Genomic DNA, 23,348 nt, shown 5'->3' with positions numbered 1-23,348 from the left:
GGATTGTCGGCTTGAGACTGGGATAAAACACCTACCACTGTGTATCTATCACAGAAAACAATACCATCAGTATTATGCAAAAGAAATTTTCACTCTTAAAGTTGAAAACAAAGGTCACAGTTCACACCATATAGCAATGAGAAAATTTGGATTGATAAAGACAGAAGAAAGAAATGGATCTTTGGCAGGTAAATTAGTGCACAAGAAAAAGGCAACCAAAGCCACACATGATTCTATACATAGAACCTAGAATGATATCTTGGATTGGTTTTATATTTTACTGGATACATTTCTTTAACAGGCATATTAATGCTATAAATCACATAGATATATTCTTCTCGCATTACTGAAATTGCTTCTCATTGTCAAATGTTTGACAAGATAATAAGTAGTCCTCGTCTATTGAAAAAGCAACAGTAAGATACATCTACAGACTATATTATTTGTTATTCATTGCATATCATTATTTGTTTGACAAATCATATAGCATAAAACACATTCTAGTACATTCACCAGTCATGCTCACCAGGCATCCATCAATACAAATTGTTCTAAACATATGGTAAGGTCTCACAAAACATAAAAAAAGCGTTGTTTTCTTAGTAGAAGATAAGAAGTTTAAACTATTATCTTTTAATATCAAAGATAAATAAAAGATAAATGAAAATAAATATAGCATATATGTTGGATGCAGTGCCACATAACATGTATTTGTTGCTCCTATAATGTTGGAAAAGAAAAGAATATATGAACAAAGAAAATTCAAGTATCAGATAATAGACATAAAATATGAAATAGGAGAAAAAATAAGATTCAAAATATAAACCAATTCAGCATGCTTACACAACTTCTAGAAAAATAAAAGAACTAACAGATTCAAGATATGAAGAATTTGAGCAGATTGAATTCTTAAAAGAATTATTACAGATGAGATAATCATCCAATGACAAACTATATATGCATGTTGACAATTTGCAAGGAAAAGTAGGAAACTCACTTGTTCGTAGTCTAGATTTTTAATCCAATCTAGCCTAGAGCATGGAAAGTAAAAACATATCAAGTAAACATCTAGTGAAACAAAAACTAGAGCATGTAACAAAACCTAAAGTAATTGCATTCCAATAAAGAACAAACATCATAGGAACATAAATCACTAAACTAACAAGCATTACATGGAATTAAACTAAAGAAAATGTATCAACTAAAATCTATATAATGGAAGAGACATTTAATCAAACACTTGATGGGCATGAGTCAATGAAATCATAATGTGTGCAAATTGAAACATAGGAGGTCAAATTAATACATGCACTTAACATTCACATAAAACATTACTCAATATGAAAGACAACAATAAGAAAAACATAGAACGAAACCTAAAGCATGAAATGAAATCTACATGAAGCTCTAAAATAGCAAAGACTCAATCAGCTAACCTATCAGCATTCAAAGGGTTTTCCTATGAACGATAGCATTTCACTTTTCAGCTATCCTTACCCCTGATAGACTATTGCGTGGTTTGATGGAAAGAGCTTGACAGATGTTAAGAATTCACAACAGGTTTATGTTTATTTCTCACTCAGGAAAATAATTGAGTCAGACATCTAGGAAAGAAATGGATGAATATCATGGCAGCTATTAGACAAAAGGTTTCAAATTAAGACACAAGTAATCTTCAACCAGACCTCGGATAGTATGCTATCATATATAGTTCTTCCTCTACCTGGCACCTTCTAATTTTCATTGATTTAGTTTGTCTAACTACAAAATCAATGGTCTTCCTTGAACATGAACTAGTATCTCTCATATTCCTTGTTTATTGAAGCTACACCTAATTGATGCCAAACAGTAGTATTTCTTTATTTTATCTTTTCTAATCATCCTACTTGATATTACTAACTTTTCATTCATGATATTCCAAACTCTAACCTATATAGTCTTACAGAATTAGCCAAGGATGACAGGAAAATGGACGAGGAAGCAACAACCTAGCTTCTAGCTTAGCTTACAATCACCTTAACAAAATCCCTTTTCTAGAATAGTTGAGAACTACCCAAAACATACAAAATAATTTGGAAAAAAAACACACATATCTGAGTGATATGACCACATATCTGAGTAATTTAACTTATGACATTTCCATCTATCTTATGAAGTACTACATTCCCTCCATCATAAATAAGATATAGTCTTACTTCATCCAATACTAACTCAACATTTTCAGCAGTTATGGGAAACTCTACTAATCGATTTGGTGCAGCAATTGATTTAACCACTGCAGCAAACATTGGCAACAAAGACTGTCAGCTTTATCACAGAAATCAACAAAATCAGAGAAAGAACAAACATCCTTTCATTTTGGAAAATATGATCAATGGGTGAACCTTAAGATATTTAACATGAATTCATGGAATTATGGTAGGTGTAGAATATCTTCTAAGTAAAACAACAAAACACGGGAAAAACCAACCTTGAGGCGGAGAGGATGGAGCGGTACAAAAGAGGCGGCAGCAGAAGAGCATGCGGCTTCCATAAAAGGTGAGGTATTCGTCAACACCGAGGCTCACATCAACACCGAGGCGAAGTGAGACTTCCACTTCAGGTATATATGTTATAGAAGTCAATCTATCTATTTCTTCATCATGGGTATTAGATACCGGATGTGCTTCACATTTGTACTAATGAACGGCGCTGAGAAATAGCAGGGCATTGGCGAAGGGCGAGGTGGACCTACGAGTAGGCAATGGAGCACGGGTTGCTGCTGTTGCTATAGGAACTTATCATCTATCTCTACCCTCTGGGCTTGTATTAGAATTAGATGATTGTTGTTATGTGCCTGCATTAACTAAGAACATAATTTCAGTTTCTTGTTTGGACAAGAAAGGTTTCTCTTTTATAATTAAGGACAAATGTTCTTCTGTTTATTTGAAAGATATGTTCTATTATAGTGTACCTCTGATGAATGGACTCTATATTCTAGACATTAAAAGCCCTATCTATAACATAAATACCAAGAGGTTCAAGTCAAATGACATGAACCAAACCTATCTCTGGCACTGTCGCTTAGGTCATATAAATGACATGCGCTTATCCCAGCTCCATAAGGATGGTTTGCTAGACTCATTTGATTTTGAATCTTATGATACGTGCAAGTTATGCCTACTAGGCAAGATGACCAAAACTCCCTTTAGTGGACACAGTGAGAGAGCGACTGACTTGTTAGGTCTTATACATAGTGATGTATGTGGCCCTTTCAATGTCGCTGCTAGAGGTGGTTATAGGTACTTCATCACATTTATTGATGACTTCAGTAGATATGGTTATGTGTACTTGATGACACATAAGTCAGAATTCTTTGAAAAGTTCAAAGAATTCAAGAATGAAGTACAGAACCAGCTTGGCAAGAGTATTAAGATACTTCGATCAGATCGAGGTGGAGAATACCTTAGCCATGAGTTTCATGACTATCAAGCTAAGTGTGGGATTCTATCCCAACTCAGTCCTCCTGGAACACCACAGTGGAATGGTGTATCCGAAAGGAGGAATCGTACCCTATTAGATATGGTACGATCTATGATGAGTCACACAGATCTTCCGACATTCCTTTGGGGCTATGCTCTAGACACGGCAGCTTTTATACTCAACCGAGTTCCATCCAAGGCCGTGATAAAGACAACATATAGGATATGGACTGGGAGAGATGCCCAGGTGTCTTTCATGAGGATTTGGGGTTATGAGGCTTACGTTAGACGTCAAGTCTCAGACAAATTAGGACACAAATCTGACAAATGCTATTTCATTGGATATTCCAAGGAAACTAAGGGATATTACTTCTACATTCCCAGTTAGCACAAGGTAGTTGTGGCAAAGACTGGAGTCTTTCTAGAAAGGGACTTTGTTTCTAGAAAGACTAGTGAGAGTACGTTCGATCTTGAAGAAGTTCAAGATGCGGACCATAGCACTGAAACCTCGATGGAAGTTGAACTGGAACCACAAAGTGTTGTGGATGATGTTGTTCTACAAGGAGTTGAGGAATAACAACCAGTTCAAGTAGACATACCTCTTCGCAGGTCTGATAGGGTACGTCGTCATCCTGAGAGATATTCATTTCTCTTGTCTGACCATGATGACGTTGTGCTCATAGAGGATGATCCTACCACCTATCAGGAAGCTGTGATAAGACCAGATTCCGAGAAATGGCTAGAGGCCATGAGATCCGAGATGGAATCCATGTATACCAACCAAGTATGGACTTTGGTTGATCCACCTGAAGGGGTAAAACCCATTGGGTGTAAGTGGGTCTTTAAGAGAAAGACTGACATGGATGAACTTATCTATAAGGGTCGCTTGGTAGCTAAAGGTTTCAAGCATATTCATGGTATTGACTATGATGAAACCTTTTCTCCAGTAGCAATGTTTAAGTCCATTTGGATCATGCTTGCTATTGCAGCTTACCATGACTATGAGATATGGTAGATGGATGTCAAAACCGTGTTTTTGAATGGAAACCTGCTCGAGGATGTGTACATGACACAACCTGAGGGTTTTGAAGATCCACAGCATACTAGCAGAGTATGCAAGCTGCATAGGTCTATTTATGGATTAAAGCAAGCTTCTCGGATCTGGAATCTTCGATTCGATGGTGCAATCAAACAGTTTGGTTTCATCAAGAATGAAGATGAGCCTTGTGTCTACAAGAAGGTTGCAGGGGATATAGTTGTCTTCCTCATATTGTATGTGGATGACATACTACTCATTGGGAAGGACATCCCTTTGCTTCAGTCTGTCAAGACCTGGCTAGGGAGTTGCTTCTCAATGAAGGACTTAGGTGAAGCATCCCGCATTCTAGGGATACAGATCTATAGAGATAGATCTAAGAGATTGCTTGGCCTAAGTCAGAGTACATATATTGACAAGGTACTCCTTCAGTTTGCCATGCAGAACTCCAAGAAGGGATTTCTGCCGATGTCACATGGTGTGAGTCTTTCGAAGACTTAAGGTCCCTCTTCTAGAGAGGAGAGAGACCGCATGGATCAGATCCCTTATGCCTCAGCCATAGGATCTATCAAGTACGTCATGCTATGTACTCGAGATGATGTCTCGTATGCTTTGAGCATGACGAGCAGATACCAGTCAGATCCAGGTGAAAGACACTGGATAGCGGTCAAGAATATTCTTAAGTACTTATGAAGGACTAAAGAATATTTCTTGATATATGGAGGCAATGATGAGCTAGCTGTAAAGGGTTATAGTGATGCTAGCTTCCAGACCGGCCAGGATGATTATCGATCGTAGTCAGGGTTCGTATTTTGCATTAATGGTGGTGCTGTGAGCTGGAAGAGTTCGAAGCAGGACACAGTAGCTGATTCTACGACAGAGGTCGAGTACATTGCTGCATCAGAGGTAGCAAAGGAGTCAGTTTGGATCCGCAAGTTCATCACTGAACTTAGGTGGTTCCCAGTATCGCTAACCCTATTGAGCTCTATCGTGACAACATTGGAGCTATAGCACAGGCGAAGGAACCTCGCTCACACCAGCAGACCAAACACATACTACGGCGCTTCCATCTCATTCGAGAGATTATCGAGAGAGGAGATGTGAAGATATGCAGAGTACCTACGGAAGCTAACATCGTAGATCCCTTTACCAAGGCTTTGGCACAGAGGAAGCATGATGGTCACACTAGGTCATTGGGGCTTAGAGCCTACACTGATTGGCACTAGTGCTAGTGGGGATTGTGAGTTAGAGCCCTAGAGCCAATCATTTGATGATTGTATTATGGACTTATTGTATCATATTCTTATATAAATAAAGGCATTTGTTTTGGTTATTATACTTACTTGTATTGGTGTCAAATAAACTAAGTATAATAGCATCCTTGAGTAGAAGGTTCTCACCTATATCAATCGGTTAGTTGAACCGATAGTGAGATGATATAGGGAACACTACTCTTAATCATTCCTAGTCGTGTATTAACATTCAGGGACAATGTTAATGCAATAAGACTAGCATGTAGGTAAACTCGATGACTTGATCTCACAAGGCATGGATATAGAGATATCAAGTTGACACATTGGTATGCATTGGAGAATGTATACTGAATGACCCGCCATGAGAAAGTATCATGGATCGTTATATGAGTGTCATATACTTTCTCATGTGGCTATTAGTATGACTACTAGTCCTTAGACCTGAAGTCACCATGGTTCCCTACATAAGGAGTTATGTACTTTGGTTTCGTCAAACGCCACCCGTAACTGGGTGGACTATAGAGGCGATTTCTGGGTATGTAACGAATTATGCAGAGGGATGTGAGTGATGTAGATGGGATCTATCCCTCCTATATGATGGGAGAGACATCAATATTCTTGATAGAGTGAGACCACAAAGTGCATGGCCATGCCCAAATGAGTCAATATGAGATATTGAGCTCATTTGATTTAGTGAGTCTACTTGGAGTTCAAGATTTAGATTGGTCAGAGGATGACACGGTCTATGCCTCACATTGATCAATCTAGATGTCTAGGATAGAAGGACACTTGTCATATATTGTGAGGAGTCACAATTAGTAGTCACGAGGTGATGTTGGATCTCAACATTCTTATAACTTGGGTAGTAATGATGTGTTGCTAGATACCGCTCATTACTTATGCTTCTAAAAGGGTTTAGGAGCATTGCCAACGTTATAAGAACCTATAGGGTCACACACAAAGGGCAATTAGATGGAGATTAGGTTCATTTGAAGAACCTAAAGGATTAGGTTCATGTGATGAACCAAATTGGATTAAGAGTAATCCAAAGTAAGCTAATTGAGTTGGACTCAATTTGGTTCATGTATTAGATGAGTCTAATTTGGACTTAGACTCATTAAATTAATTTAATTCAATGAATAGAGATTCATTAAATTAAAATTGACTCGAACCAATGGTTAGATTAGATCATCCAAGAGAGAGAAGTGGTCAAGTTTGACTTGACTTGAGAGGAAGATGAAAGGTCAAGTTTGACTTGACCATTTGCCACCTCATTGGTGAGTTGGCATTGAGTGGGCCAATGATGATGCTCCACATCATCATGGTTGCTTAAGTGGGATGCCACCTCATGGGAGTTACCAAGAGTTGTGACTCTTGGCCTTCCATGGAGGTTACAACCCCACCTAAAGTGGCCGGCCACTTTTATTCAAGGAGGGAGTTTTATTTTTCTTGAGTAACTCCATCTTCTTCTTCCTCTAGAGTTTTCTTCTTTCTCTCCCTCTCCTCTCTTACTGATCTCTAAGGTTACTAGCACATCCTTAGAGGTTTTTCTCCATCTCTTGCTTGTGTGGATACACATAGAGAAGTGTCTACTTTGACACTTTCGAGATCCGACGAACCGAGGACAAGCGGGATTGCGAAGGGCTTCGCATCAAGGGTATATTCCTTTTCCTTTGTAGATCCACTATAGATCGAGGTTTAGAAACTCGTACTCATAAGTTTTTTGAAAGTTTTATCTTCGCACGGATCCGGTGGCGGGGGTTTTGGATTTTCCGCGACGTGAAAAAGTGGTTTTCGTGGCTCGAAAAACCCAACACATCATCATCGTCGTCGATGCTTGCTGCTGTCGCCGCTGGAATCAAGAAGAAGGGTGGGCTATGGAGGTCCGGCCAGCGGCAGTGAAGAGAAGAAAGAGCTGTCGGCCGGTGGTGAGGAAGAAGAGACGGCCGGCGGTGGGAGGTCGCGTGCCTTAGCTGCGCGAGAGGAGATGTCACGAACAGAAAGGAATCACCAGCACTGTGTCGTCGCATGGGTAAAAGGAAACGAAGTTTTCTCCTCCTTTAATCTGGGTCATCCATATTGTGATGAAGATGGATGAAGATCCAGCCGTCAGATCTTGAGATAAGCAGTCTATATCACTTAAGATTGAGATGATAACTTGACAGTAGACAACGCTTTTTAAAAATCGTTGTCGTAGACATTAAAAAAAAAGGCTAATAGACAATGCTTTTTACGAAGCGTTGTCTTCGACCCATAAAAATCACTAATAGACAACGGTTTTTAGAAAAGCGTTGTCTATTAATAATAAAATAATGAAATAGACAACGATTTTCACTAAAAGCGTTGTTAAAAAAAAATAGACAACGCTTTTTAAAAAAAGCGTTGTCGTTTAAGTGTTGTAGAATCCTAATTTTCTTGTAGTGAGGAACTCACATTCTTTTGTCATAGGCTCTTAATCAAGCTTATCAACTTGAAATCCTAAACTCAGAGATTAGAAGTCACACAATCTCCCCTAGCTTAGTATCTTTCAATTGTTGTAGTTTTATGGTATCCAAGAGTCCACCTTCATTAGGTCCTATAGTGCCTTGAATTCTCCAAGCCTATGATCTAGTCCACGTACGTCCTTCACGTTTACCTACGAAGTTCAGTTCCTGTGACTCTCCCATCAGAGATATTGAACCAGCTCTAATCTCTTTATCCTATGGTATCTTGAATGCCACATACTATCCTAACTCCAATGAACTTCATTTGCATACTAAGTCCATGCAAACTCCCCGAACACATTAAAAACTTAACTTAAAATCTTTTGCTAAACACATTAAAAACTTAACTCAAAATCTTTTGCTAAACACGTCAAAAATATATTGATCAAATACGACCACTCAAGACATGCTTACACCAACAAAAACATCATAATCAATCTAACTGATGCGGGGATGAGATGAGCACAAGTGGAAGGGAGGGTATTTTCATCATTTGGCATATTAAGGGTTTGATTTTTTAAGGGGCACTGTTCATGGTGAGAGGGGGCGATTTTTGGCCTCGGCCAGCCTCGCACGTGAGAAGGGGGGCGGGTTGTTAGGGTGTATACTAAAAGCCTAGCTTTTGGTATAAACATTTATCTAGTAATAAGAATCACATTGGTCAAATGTCTACATTTATGATAAATGTAGTTGTTCAATTAATTTATATTGTAGATAACATGGTGTGTGGTGTCACACACAGAGGATCATGTTATCAGTATCTTATAAATTATAAACAGTAGCTCACGACCAAAATGGAAAGGAACAAACCATTAGAAGGTCGTAGTGTAATTAGATATCAGTTTATCTTGACTGTATAATTACACTAGTACACTTAGAGTGTATTGAGTAGGACCATTTGAGGTCGTTTCTTTTATACTGATTTTATAAAGAAAACAAAGACCTCGGTTATTATGGAAGTGTGTGCTCTTAATCCTAATATAATAACAAGCACATATATTTGATATTTATTTCTTTAATTTATCAATGGGTGAGATTTAGTTCGATGAATCAATAAGCCCGATAAGTTGGGAAATGATATCACTTATAGTGTGTGTTGTTGATTATAGAAGGAAACTGTGTCCTAGAGATACTAGGTTGATAATATCCTCAAGAGGAGCTCATAAGGATTGTCATGTTAAACCCTGCAGGTGGACCTAGTCCGACATGATGATAAGGTTGAGTGGTACTACTCTTGGACTAAGATATTAATTAAATGAGTTGTCAGTAACTCACTTAATTAGTGGACATTCGATATCTTAAACACATGGAGACTAACACACTCATGATAAGAAGGAGCCCAAAATGTAATTTGGGATTGGTGCGGTAGTTCAATAATAGTTCTCTAGTGGAATGAATTATTATTGATAAAATTAAGTTGTGTGTTCGGGGCGAGCACGGGATGCTTAATTTTATCGGGAGACCAAAACCAATTCCTCCTCTCGGTCCCTATCGTAGCCTCTTGTATATAGAGATGTATACCCACCACATACCCACCTTCTTACCCAACCAATAGGGGCCGGCCAAGCTAAGCTTGAAGCTCAAGCTTAGGGCCGGCCAAGCCTAAAGGTTGGCCTTAAGGTGGCCGGCCAATAGCTTGGAGCCCAAGTTTAGGTGGCCGGCCACATCATATTAAAAAGGATTTTTTATTAAAATTATTTCTTATGTGGATATCATAGTTTTAAAAGAGAGTTTAAAAATTAAATCTTTCCTTTTAAAAGCTTTTTACAAACGATTAAGAAAAGATTTGAAATCTTTCCTTATTTGTAGATTGAAAGGAGATTTTATTTTTAAGAAAAACTTTCCTTTTTAACCATGATAATAATTTAAAAGAGAAGTTTAAAAATTAAAAATTCTCTTTTATTAGTTTCTACAAAAGATTAAGAAAAGATTTGATATCTTTCCTTATTTGTAGATTGAAAAGAGATTTTAATTTTTAAGAGATAACTTTCCTTTTGGAAATTATCCACATGTTTAAAAGAAGAATTTTAATTTATAAAATTTCCTTTTTATTAACCACCATGAAGGGAAAATTATTGGAGAAATTTTTTATAAATTTCTGGAGACAAATTAGGAAGTTTTAATTAATTAAAACTCTCCTTGTTTATAGCTTGATGGTGGCCGGCCATGTAAATTGAGAATAGGAAAATTGTTTTTAATTAAATAAATTTTTCTTTTTCATGGCAAAAGAATTAAGGAAGTTTTTAATTAAATTTCCTTATTTGCCAAGACCAAGGATTATAAAAGAGGGGATAGAGGTGCCTTCATGGATGATCAACTCTATTATTCTTCTCCTCTCTTTTCCTCATTGGTGGCCGGCCCTAGCTTCTTCCTCTTCTCTTCTTCTTATGGCCGGCGGCAACCTCTCTTGGAGCTCTTGATGGTGGCCGGTTCTAGCTAGGAGAAGAAGGAGAGAAAGGTGGTTTTGTTTCTTGCATCCCTTGGAGCTTGGTGGTGGTGGTCGGACCTCTACTTCTCTTGGAGAATTGTGGCGGCCGAAACTTGTAAGGAAGAAGAAGGTGCTTGGTGGTTCTCATCTTGGAAGATCGTTGCCCACACAACGTCCGAGGTTAGAAGAGGAATACGGTAGAAGATCAAGAGGTTTTTTAGAAGGTATAACTAGTAATTTTTCCTTTCCGCATCATGCTAGTTATTTATGGAAATAATACTAAATACAAGAGGCATACGATTCTAGAGTTTCGAATTCGTTTTCGATATAGTGTTCTTTTGTTTTTCTTTTCCTTGTGATTTGATTGTTCTTTTCGGTTAACCTAAAGTTATTTTAGGAAATTAAATATTAGCTTTCTATAAAAGGTTTTGTCTAGTCGGTGGTGGTTGCTCCCATATCCAAGAAGGCCATGTACCTCGCCACGTCAGTACTGGGAACCGATTATGGAAATTAATATTTAATGAAATTAATAACTTAAGGTGACTTGGGTCGAACGTGTTAAGTTCCGCAGGAGATCCAAGTCAAAACCTAAAAGAACAAATAGATTAAGTTTTGGATCAAACGTGTTAAGTTCCGCAGGCGATCCAAAATTTAATTTAAAAGAACACATGGTAGCTAGGAAAAGGTTCAGACCTTTGTACAAAATTTTTGTACAGTGGAACCTCTAGGCTTTCCGAGTAGCAACCAACAATTGGTATCAGAGCTAGGGTTTTGCCTCTGTGTATTTGGTATTAGTTTAATTATGCACATGTCATACATAATTTAGGCAGGTTAATAGTAGGATGTGCTAACTTTGTGGATGCAGGATCCAACTATTATGGCTTTTAATTATTATGTGTGTGATTGGACCCTTGGACATGTCAAGGGCATTTATATGTGTGTGCATGATTGTATTAAAATACAGCAGGAGTTGTATTTAGTTTTATTAGGATTTTATTTTTGATCTAGATACATGTACATTCCTTTTATGGAATATAGGATCAAAATTGTAAAATTCTATTTATGTCGCGGATCGAATCTTGCAAAGCGTGGAACCTTCTAAGGACCAGAGGCGCAGCGGAACAAGGAGCAAGATGGATGCGACAGCTAGACCCGGTGGCAGTGGCCAAATATGGCAGCAGCTTGGGATGATAACACACGGAGGACAACTAGAGATAAAAGCCATAATAGTTGAAAATTAGATTTTCTATTTATTGCTTTTATATTGTGCTGTGTGTGCATGTTAGTTTACAAGTTTAGTAGGCTAGCATAGTTAAAATTCCTCATTAATAAATAACTAAGTGGGAGAGGGATTTTTAAGTAAATCCCATGGTCTCCATTACTGGTTTGTAAGTGATGCAAACAAGCTTGCGCGTTGGCTCTGAGTGCCTTCCTCCATATCGGATGAGCTTGTTTGCGGATCACTAGAACAGACTTCCATTTTTGGATGACTATAGGAAGTTAATTAAGAGCGTGTGATCTTCCCCAACGGAAGGGGCATAATCTTATTAATAGACTTAGTGTCAAGTAATGGTATACACTTAGACACATCTAATAGTATCCTCCCCATCGGAGTCACTGCTATTATTTGTGTGACCAAATGAAACCAACTATTAATTTGTCATAAAACTAGGTTGACAAGATAATAAAATTAAAGGGTTAAAACCCCTCTTACAAATGATTGATTTTGTATACGTCCACACTAACGTGGCATACAAAATTAACGGTGTTTGAGATAATTTTATTTGTCATAAAGTTACGTTGACAAGATAGTTAATGGGTAAAACCCTCCTCTTACAAATGTTGATTTTGTATACGTCCACACTAACGTGGTATGCAAAATTCACGGTGTTTTGAGGTGTTGGTAAATTTAAATAGTATTGTTAGAGGAATCAATATTATTTTAAATTTAGAGTCTTGACCAAATATTTGATTAAAGATAGACCAACTATTAATTTTATTCGTCATAAAGTAAGGTTGACGAGATAATAAAATTAAATGATAAAATTTCCTCTTTGAATTTGTATACGTCCACACTAACGTGGCATACAAAATTCATGGGGATTTTTAAGGAGTTGGTCTTAACCAAATATTTTTGTGATTCTTAGGAAGATGGTCAATCCCTAGCTGATATACTTTAGGATAGACTTAGTGGTCCCAATTATAATTGATTGGAAATAGAATTTGGACATTTAGGTAGATTGTCCTCTTAGAACTAAGAACAATATAGGTGTATTTTATTCATTAGTTGATACATGTTTAGTGGAGTTATCTACCGGTACCTGGTGTGTAGATATGGGAGCCACTGATCATGTCTGCAATTCATTGCAGGGTTCCAGGAAACCCGACAACTAAATGAAAATAAAAAACACCGTCCACATGGGCACTACTGCAAAAGTAGCAGCTATTGCAGTGGGAGAGGTTTATTCTCTAATAGGAATAAAATTTGGATTATTAGGAATTGTCTTTACATACTAAGTTTAGAAAGAACCTGATTTCAGTTTCTAAACTATTATAGAATAGATATTGTGTCTATTTTGATAACAAAGTTGTTATCAAGAAAAATAGGCAAGTTATCTATTCTGGTATGTTGGTTGACAATTTATAATCCAATAACTCCCATGATGCAACAAATGGAAATTAATAACACATCTTCTAACTTAAGAGAAAGCAACATTCGAAAATGAACCAATTATATCTTTGACATCTAAGGCTAGGTTATATTAACTTAAGTAGGATTCATTGGTAGCTGATGAACTTTTGGGTTCATTAGTAGTGGAAATCTTTCCAACCTGCGAGTCTTACTTGGAAGGAAAATAACCAAGAAGCTTTTAAGTCCAAGGGGTATGGAGTCAAGATATGTTGAAATCGGTTCATTCTAATTTGTGTGATCCTATGACTATCCAGACAAGAGGTAGTATTGAATATTTCATCTATTTTATAGACAACTATTCAAGATACAAATAAATTTACTTAATGTACCGCAAGACTAAGTACTTTGATTAGTTCAAAGAGTACAATGCTGATGCGGAGAAATGTTAAAGTAAATGTCACTATGGTAAGATCGTAGTGGCAAGTACCTCTTGGGAGAATTTAGGAGTCACTTATCAAAAGTAGGGATTCAATCCCAACTAACTGCACCTGGTACACCCCAACAGAATGGTGTAGTAGAAAGAAGGTAAAGGACTCTTATGAAATAATTAGATAGATGATGAGTTATTTAGAAAATTACCAAATTTGTTTTAAGGATAAACTCTGATAACGAAAGTGAACATAGTACCTTCCAAGTTAGAACTCTCTACTCATATAGAATTGCTGAATAGGTGAAAACCTATTTTGAAGCATATTCGGATTCGGGTAATCCAGCACATATGTTAAAGAGAGACAATGATAAGTTGGATAGGTGTTCACTTATTTGTAAGTTATCCTAGATAAACAAAAGTAGGTTTATAGTCTTAAAAATCAGAAGGTCATTGTTAGCATCAATGACTGTTTTTTTAGAAAAGGATTATATAATGAACCACGTGCTCATAAGTAAATTTGTTCTTAAGGAAATAATAAAGGACATGTCTAACCTAGTACCAACTGTACAAGATGAGATACCACAAGAAAACTACAACACGTATCACAAATTGATACACAATTACAGAAAGTGTCTTATTGTAGTGGGAGGGTTGTTATGCAACCTAAATAGGTTCATGTTTTGGGAGAGTTTTTGGACTCGATCCCTGGAGGGCATGAACCTGATCTCCGGTCATATGATGAAGCACTCCAAGATAAAGATGCAGCATCTTGGCAAAGAGTAATGAATAAAAGAATTAGAATATATGTATTCTAATAAAATCTGGAAGCTTGTAGAATCACCAAATGGTGTAAAAGCCGTTGGGTATAAAAAGGTCTATAATAGGAAAAGAGGGATAGACAGGAAGGTAGTAACTTTCAAAGCAAGGCTTGATGAAAAAGAAAACTTTTTCACTGGTAGTCATGCTTAAGTCTATCCGGATTCTTTTATCTATTTGGAAAGAGGATGTCAAGACAACATTCCTTAATGGAAGTTTTGAAGAAAGCATCCGTATAAAGCAACCAGAAGGGTTCATTGCAAAGGGCTAAGAGCATCTTGTGTAAGCTCAATCAGTCTATGGACTGAGGCAAAGCTTCAAGGTCTTGGAACATCCGGTTTATCAAAGTAATCCAGATCTATGGATTTATTTAGTAACTGGATAAGTCTTGTGTATACAAAAGGTGTGATGGAAGCGTGGTGGTATTTCTTGTACTATACGTAGTAACATTTTTGGTAGTTGGAAACAATATCAAAATGTTGTCAGAAGTAAGGGTATGGTTGTCCAAATAATTCGATATAAAGGACTTGGGAGAATGTATATATTTTTTAGATCAAAATAATAAGGGATCGAAAGAAAAATATATTTTACTTATCCCAAGCATGATACATCGGAAAATCCTTGCTCGTTTTAAGCATGCAAAACTCCTCGAAAGGTTTCTTACTTTTTAAGGATGGAGTAACTTTATCTAAAGATATGTCTCTGTAGACATCAAAGGAGATAAAGGAAATAAAGGCAGTTCTTTATGCTACGGCTGTTGGAAGCCTAATGTATGCTATACAGAAATCTGTTTTGCCAAAGGCATAGTTAGCAGATATCAAAGTAACCCTGGACAAGGACAGTGGACTGCAGTAAAGCATATATTGTAGTACCTTAGAGGCACTAGAGATTATATGCTAGCTTACAAGACAGTTAATTTGGTCCTTGTGGGTTGCATGGATTTTGACTTCCAATCGGATAGGGACAATAATAAGTCAACCTCGGGGTTTTGTGTTTACTTTAGGAGGTAAAGTCATAACTATGGAAGAGTGATAAGCATAGGTGTTTTTCTGGACTCCACCATAGAAGCTTAGTATATGGCAAGCCTCTGAGGTAGCTATAAAAGCTGAATGACTCAATAATCTCAAGATAGACTTAGATATGATTTCTGGTTTGTCCAAAGATTATTACAATTTATTGTAATAATATTGGTGCAGTAGCAAACTCGAAGAAACCATAAGTCTATAAAGGCAAGTAAACACAATAGAGCGCAAGTACCACCCAATACGAGAAATCGTATAAACGAGGAGAAGTTGTTGCTGCCTAGATTGCATCAGGTGATGACCTATAGATCCTTCCACCGAGGTCCTTAAGGCAAGAGCTTTTGATGGACATGTTGAAGGGTTAGGAATCAGATGTATGGCAGCAGATATGGCAGCTTAGTCTTTTAGTACAAGTGGGAGATTGTTAGGGTGTATACTAAAAGCCTAGCTTTTGGTATAAACATTTATCTAGTAATAAGAATCACATTGGTCAAATGTCTACATTTATGATAAATGTAGTTGTTCAATTAATTTATATTGTAAATAACATGGTGTGTGGTGTCACACACAGAGGATCATGTTATCAGTACCTTATAAATTATAAACAGTAGCTCACGACCAAAATGGAAAGGAACAAACCATTAGAAGGTCGTAGTGTAATTAGGTATCAGTTTATCTTGACTGTATAATTACACTAGTACACTTAGAGTGTATTGAGTAGAACCATTTGAGGTCGTTTCTTTTATACTGATTTTATAAAGAAACAAAGACCTCGGTTATTATGGAAGTGTGTGCTCTTAATCCTAATATAATAACAAACACATATATTTGATATTTATTTCTTTAATTTATCAATGGGTGAGATTTAGTTCGATGAATCAATAAGCCCGATAAGTTGGGAAATGATATCACTTATAGTGTGTGTTGTTGATTATAGAAGGAAACTGTGTCCTAGAGATACTAGGTTGATAATGTCCTCAAGAGGAGCTCATAAGGATTGTCATGTTAAACCCTGCAGGTGGACCTAGTCCGACATGATGATAAGGTTGAGTGGTACTACTCTTGGACTAAGATATTAATTAAATGAGTTGTCAGTAACTCACTTAATTAGTGGACATTCGATATCTTAAACACAGGGAGACTAACACACTCATGATAAGAAGGAGCCCAAAATGTAATTTGGGATTGGTGCGGTAGTTCAATAATAGTTCTCTAGTGGAATGAATTATTATTGATAAAATTAAGTTGTGTGTTCGGGGCGAGCACGGGATGCTTAATTTTATCGGGAGACCAAAACCAATTCCGCCTCTCGGTCCCTATCGTAGCCTCTTGTATATAGAGATGTATACCCACCACATACCCACCTTCTTACCCAACCAATAGGGGCCGGCCAAGCTTGAAGCTCAAGCTTAGGGCCGGCCAAGCCTAAAGGTTGGCCTTAAGGTGGCCGGCCAATAGCTTGGAGCCCAAGCTTAGGTGGCCGGCCACATCATATTAAAAAGGATTTTTTAAAATTATTTCTTATGTGGATATCATAGTTTTAAAAGAGAGTTTAAAAATTAAATCTTTCCTTTTAAAAGCTTTCTACAAAAGATTAAGAAAAGATTTGAAATCTTTCCTTATTTGTAGATTGAAAGGAGATTTTATTTTTAAGAAAAACTTTCCTTTTTAACCATGATAATAATTTAAAAGAGAAGTTTAAAAATTAAATATTCTCTTTTATTAGTTTCTACAAAAGATTAAGAAAAGATTTGATATCTTTCCTTATTTGTAGATTGAAAAGAGATTTTAATTTTTAGAGATAACTTTCCTTTTGGAAATTATCCACATGTTTAAAAGAAGAATTTTAATTTATAAAATTTCCTTTTTATTAACCACTCATGAAGGGATAAAAATTATTGGAGAAATTTTTTTATAAATTTCTGGAGACAAATTAGGAAGTTTTAATTAATTAAAACTCTCCTTGTTTATAGCTTGATGGTGGCCGGCCATGTAAATTGAGAATAGGAAAATTGTTTTTAATTAAATAAATTTTTCTTTTTCATGGCAAAAGAATTAAGGAAGTTTTTAATTAAATTTCCTTATTTACCAAGACCAAGGATTATAAAAGAGGGGATAGAGGTGCCTTCATGGGTGATCAACTCTATTATTCTTCTCCTCTCTTTTCCTCATTGGTGGCCGGCCCTAGCTTCTTCCTCTTCTCTTCTTCTTATGGCCGGCGGCAACCTCTCTTGGAGCTCTTGATGGTGGCCGGTTCTAGCTAGGAGAAGAAGGAGAGAAAGGTGGTTTTGTTTCTTGCATCCCTTGGAGCTTGGTGGTGGTGGCCGGACCTCTACTTCTCTTGGAGAATTGTGGTGGCCGAAACTTGTAAGGAAGAAGAAGGTGCTTGGTGGTTCTCATCTCGGAAGATCGTTGCCCACACAACGTCCGAGGTTAGAAGAGGAATACGGTAGAAGATCAAGAGGTCTTTTAGAAGGTATAACTAGTAATTTTTCCTTTCCGCATCATGCTAGTTATTTATGGAAATAATACTAAATACAAGAGGCATACGATTCTAGAGTTTCGAATTCGTTTTCGATATAGTGTTCTTTTGTTTTTCTTTTCCTTGTGATTTGATTGTTCTTTTCGGTTAACCTAAAGTTATTTTAGGAAATTAAATATTAGCTTTCTATAAAAGGTTTTGTCTAGTCGGTGGTGGTTGCTCCCATATCCAAGAAGGCCATGTGCCTCGCCACGTCAGTACTAGGAACCGATTATGGAAATTAATATTTAATGAAATTAATAACTTAAGGTGACTTGGGTCGAACGTGTTAAGTTCTGCAGGAGATCCAAGTCAAAACCTAAAAGAACAAATAGATTAAGTTTTGGATCAAACGTGTTAAGTTCCGCAGGCGATCCAAAATTTAATTTAAAAGAACACATGGTAGCTAGGAAAAGGTTCAGACCTTTGTACAAAATTTTTGTACAGTGGAACCTCTAGGCTTTCCGAGTAGCAACCAACAGGGGTCTCCTCCTGCACGCCCATCGTCACTCCTCCTCTTCTCGCCGATGCATACCTCTGCCGCTTCGCCGCCTCCGGCTTTCTTGACGCTACCGCTACCTCCTCCAGTGGCCGTCACCGTGGCCTCCACACGTTGTAGTCATCTCCACGCGCTGCAGCCACCTCCAAGCACCACAGCCGGCAAGCTCTGCCGCTAGCGCGCGCCGCCGCCCCCAACGGGCACTGATGCCTCCTCCAACGGCCTCCAGCGCCTCCGGTAGGCCGCTGGTGCCTTCCCTTCCCGTTGTACGCCAGCGGCATCGCCATCTTCACCAGCTGCTACTCTCCGAACATCGTCCCCAGTGGCCAACAGCTCCAGCATCCGCCACCTACAGTGGTTGCTGCCACCTCTTACAGCGGTCACCGCCACCTCTTCCAGCGATCGCCGATGCCTCCAGCGGTCGCTGACGCCGCCCCACCAATGGCTGTCGCCATTGTCGCAGCCGGCCCCATTGGCTGATACCATTGTCGTTGCCCCTAGCGGCTGTTGTTCCTGCCTCATCCACGGTCTTTGCCCTCTGAGTAGCCGCCGCCCGAGTTCTTAGCCTCCACAGTATTTATCTGCTTCGGCCTGAGAGTCGATGAGGTGTTAGGCCTTCATTCTATTATTCCGGCCTAAGAGCCACCGTTGTGTTTCAGCCTGAGAGTCGATGAGGTGTTAGGCCTTCATGAGTGGTGTGTTCGGCCTGCGTGCCGATATTGTATCCCGGCCTTCGTGCCGACGTCATCTCTCGGCCGACGTGCCACTATTGTTTCTCAGCCGGCATGTTGTTTGCCAGATCCAAGTCACGCTCGAGTCCCGACAGTCAGATCCGGCTCCTTAGCTGGCATATTCATCTGTCTTTCAAGGTCGCGATGACTCGATCAGCACTGCGATCAGCTCACCGATCCATCCGAGGGCGCCCCCTGGGGTCAGGGTACGTTCCCGTACTCATTATTCGTTCGTCTTTCTATACTATTATTTTTCGATTGCTTATACATTTGTAGTACCTGCCTCGAGCATCAGGGTACCAGGGACCAGGGTGACCTGGTCGCTGGCTGCAAGTAGTGTTGACCAGAGGACATCGGACGACTTGGTCAACACAGAAGATAGCTCACCATCCAAGTCATGGAGATGCGGTCAACATTCCAGACACGTCGTTCCGGCAGTTCCGTCTTCCCAGATTCCCGACAGGGATAAATTTGGCACCGTCTGTGGGAATGCACCTGATCCGGAACGTGAAGATGGACGACGCTGGAAAATTCTGCCATATTCATGACCTTGATGGGTTTCGAGGAGTATATCATTTTCTCCTCCCTCCACAAATATTCGGGAGTCGAGAAATTGAGTCAGATCCTCTGCTGGTCGGCAGGTCAGTTTTTCCGTTATATTCTCTTTCGGTCATAGAATCTATCATAGTTTCCTGAACGAGGTATCCCGTGTCGATCGGTCGGGTTTCTATCATGTTAGAGCCACAAGCTCATTGTCAAAGACCCCGTGTCGATCGGCTGAGATTATATTTGTGGAAACTCCCGCGCCGATTGGCCGGGATTATATTTGTGAAGACTCCCGCTTCGATCGGCCGGGATTATATCTACGAAAACTCCCACGCTGATCGGCCGGGATTATATTTGTGAAGATTCCTGCGCCGATCGGCTAGGATTATATCTGCGAAAACTCCCGCACCGATCGGCCAGGATTATATCTACGAAGACTCCCACGCCGATCGGCCGAGATTATATTTGCGAAAACTCTTGCGCCGATCGGCCGGGATTATATCTGCGAAGATTCCCGCACTGATCAGCCGGATTATATTTGTGAAGACTCCCGCGCCGATTGGCCGGGATTATATCTGCGAAGACTCCCAAGCCGATAGGCTAGGATTATATTTGTGAAGAATCTGTTAGAGTGTATACTAAAAGTATAGCTTTTGTATAAACATTTATTTTGAAATAAGAATCACATTGGTCAAATGTCTACATTTATATGCTAAGTGTAGTTTTTCATTTAATTTATATTGAAGATAACATGGTGTATGGTGTCACATAAAAAATCATGTTATCAGTTTCTTATAAATTATAAATAGTTGCTCACAATCAAGATGGAATGGGGCAAACCATTGGAATGGTTGTAGTGTAATTTGGTATTAGTTTATCTTGACTATAAAATTACACTATTACACTCTGAGTGTATTGAGTAGGACCATTTGAGGTTGTTCTTTTTATACTAACTGTTAAAAAGAACAAGACCTCTATTATTATGGAAGTGTGTACTCTTAATCATGATATAATAACAAGCACGTATACTTAATATTTATTTCTTTAATTTATCAAAGGGTGTGATTTAGTTCGTTAAATCAATAGGCCCGATAAGTTGGGAAATGATATTATTTATATGGTGTGTTGTTGATTATAGAATGAAACTATATCCTAGTAATCTAGGATGATAATGTCCCCTTAAGGAGCTCATAAGGATTGTTATGTAAACCCTACAGGTGGACTTAATTTGACATGACGATAAGGTTGAGTGGTACTACTCTTAGAGATAGATATTAATTAAGTGAGTTGTCAGTAACTCATTTAATTAGTGGGCATTTGATATCTTAAACACAGGGAGACTAACACACTCATGATAAAAAGGAGCCCATATTCTAATATGGGATTGGTGCGGTAGTGCAATAATAACTCTTTAGTGGTATGAGTTATTATTGATGAACTCAAGTTGGGTGTTCAAGGTGAACACGGGAAGCTCAAGCTCATCGGGAGACAAAAACCAATTCCTCCTCTATGTCCCTATTGTATCCTCTTATTTATAAAGCCTTATATCCACTTAAAGCCAAGCTTCTTACCCATCTTATGGTGACCGGCCAAGCCAAGCTTGGAGCCCAAGCTAGGGCCAGCCAAGCCAAAGACTTTAGCCATGTTGTGGCAGGCCAAGCTTGGAGCCCAACCTAGGTGGCCGACCACATTAAAATAAAAGGGTGTTTTAATTTTAAAATCTTTTCTTTTGTGGAAGCCATGGTTTTAAAAAGAGAGTTTTTAAAATTTTAAATCTTTCCTTTTATAGTTTTCTACAAAAAATTAAGAGAAATGTTTGATATCTTTCCTTATTTGTAGTTAAAAGAAAGATTTTAATTTTTGATAAAACTTTCCTTTTTGATAATCATCCACATGTTTTAAAAGAGAGATTTTAACTTATAAAATTTTCCTTTATAACCAACAAAGGGATTTAAAAGAGAAATTTTTAATTAAAATTTCTTACCAGAAACAAATAAGGAAATTTTAATTTTATGTTTTAAAACTTTCCTTGTTTAGAGCAATAGGGGTGGTCGACCATGACAAGAAGAAAAGGAAGTTTTAATTTTTTTTGTTTTAAAACTTTTCTTTTTAGTCATTGGTAAGGAAAATAAGGAAGTTTTAATTATGTTTAAAACTTTCCTTATTTTCCAAGACCAAGGATTATAAAAGGGAGAGAGGGTGTGGCTAATGAAGTAATTGGACATCTTCTAATCCTCCTCTCATTTTCCTTGTGGCTGCCCTACCTCTTCCCCTTTTCTTCTTCTTTGGTGACCGGCGGCATCAATCCTTGTGGAGAAATTGGTGGCCAGCTTATGCTTGAAGGAGGAGTAGAGAAAGGAGGCATTGTTTCCTAGCATCCTTTGGAGATTGGTTGGTGGCCGAAACTCATCATCCTTTAGAGGTTGTTGGTGGCCGAAACTTGGAAGCAAGAAGGGAAGGCTTGGGTGGATTTCATCTTGGTATATCATCGCCCACACGACGTCCAAGAGAAGGAGAGGAATACAATAGAAGATCAAGAGGTCTATAAGGTACAAAAGGTATAACTAGTTTTTGTTTCCTCTTCATGACTAGTTCATCCTTTTGTATAGATCTTAGAAAACCAAACACAAGAGGTTAACGGTTTTAGGTTATCATTTTTGTTATCGATTTTATTGTTTGATTTCATGTTTCAATATTGTGTTTCTATTGAGGTCTCTATAATTAAACCTAGTTTACTATAAGAAGTTAAATATCCAATTTCTTTGAAAGGCTTTGTCTAGGAAGTGGTGAATGATCCCATACCCAAGAAGGCCTAGTGCCTCTCCATGTTTAACTTGGAAGCCGATCTTTGAAATAGATAGTTGATAACTTCTGTAATATGGTTTAACTTAGGAAGATCACATCGGTTAAACTTGGAGTAAAAATGTTAAGTATCGTTTCCAATCCAAGTTTAATTTCTGAAGGATAATTTGGATTAATAATGTTAAGTATCGTTTGCAATCCAAATTTAATTTCAGTAGAGCACATGGGTAGCTAGGATAGTTCTATGCTTGTACAAATATTTATACAGGGAAACTAGGATGGTATTCCGAGTAGCAACCAACATACTCCCACATCGATCGGCCGAGATTATATTTGCGAAGACTCCCGCACCGATCGACCGGAATTATATCTGTGAAGACTCCCGAGCCGATCAGCCGGGATTATATTTATGAAGACTCCCATGTCGATCGACCGGGTTTGAGTTATATTAGAGCCACATGCTCTAGAAGTTGAGCGGCGATTATAAACCCTAGAGTCGAGCGGCGACTATAAACCTATGTGAAGATCGTCGAGCGCTGACGTTAAACCCAGGTCTCCATCAACGAACGAGCGACGACCTTAAACCCGCGTCTTCATCGACCAGCTTATAAGAGCATCTATCTCCCCCGTTCGGGGTCGAGCGGTCTTCACTGGTCTCGGACTAGTCTTATCAGATATTCTATCTCCC

This window comes from Zingiber officinale, chromosome 1A, assembly GCF_018446385.1.
Source record: "Zingiber officinale cultivar Zhangliang chromosome 1A, Zo_v1.1, whole genome shotgun sequence".
Classification (NCBI taxonomy): Eukaryota; Viridiplantae; Streptophyta; class Magnoliopsida; order Zingiberales; family Zingiberaceae; genus Zingiber; species Zingiber officinale.
This window is presented reverse-complemented; position numbering follows the sequence as displayed.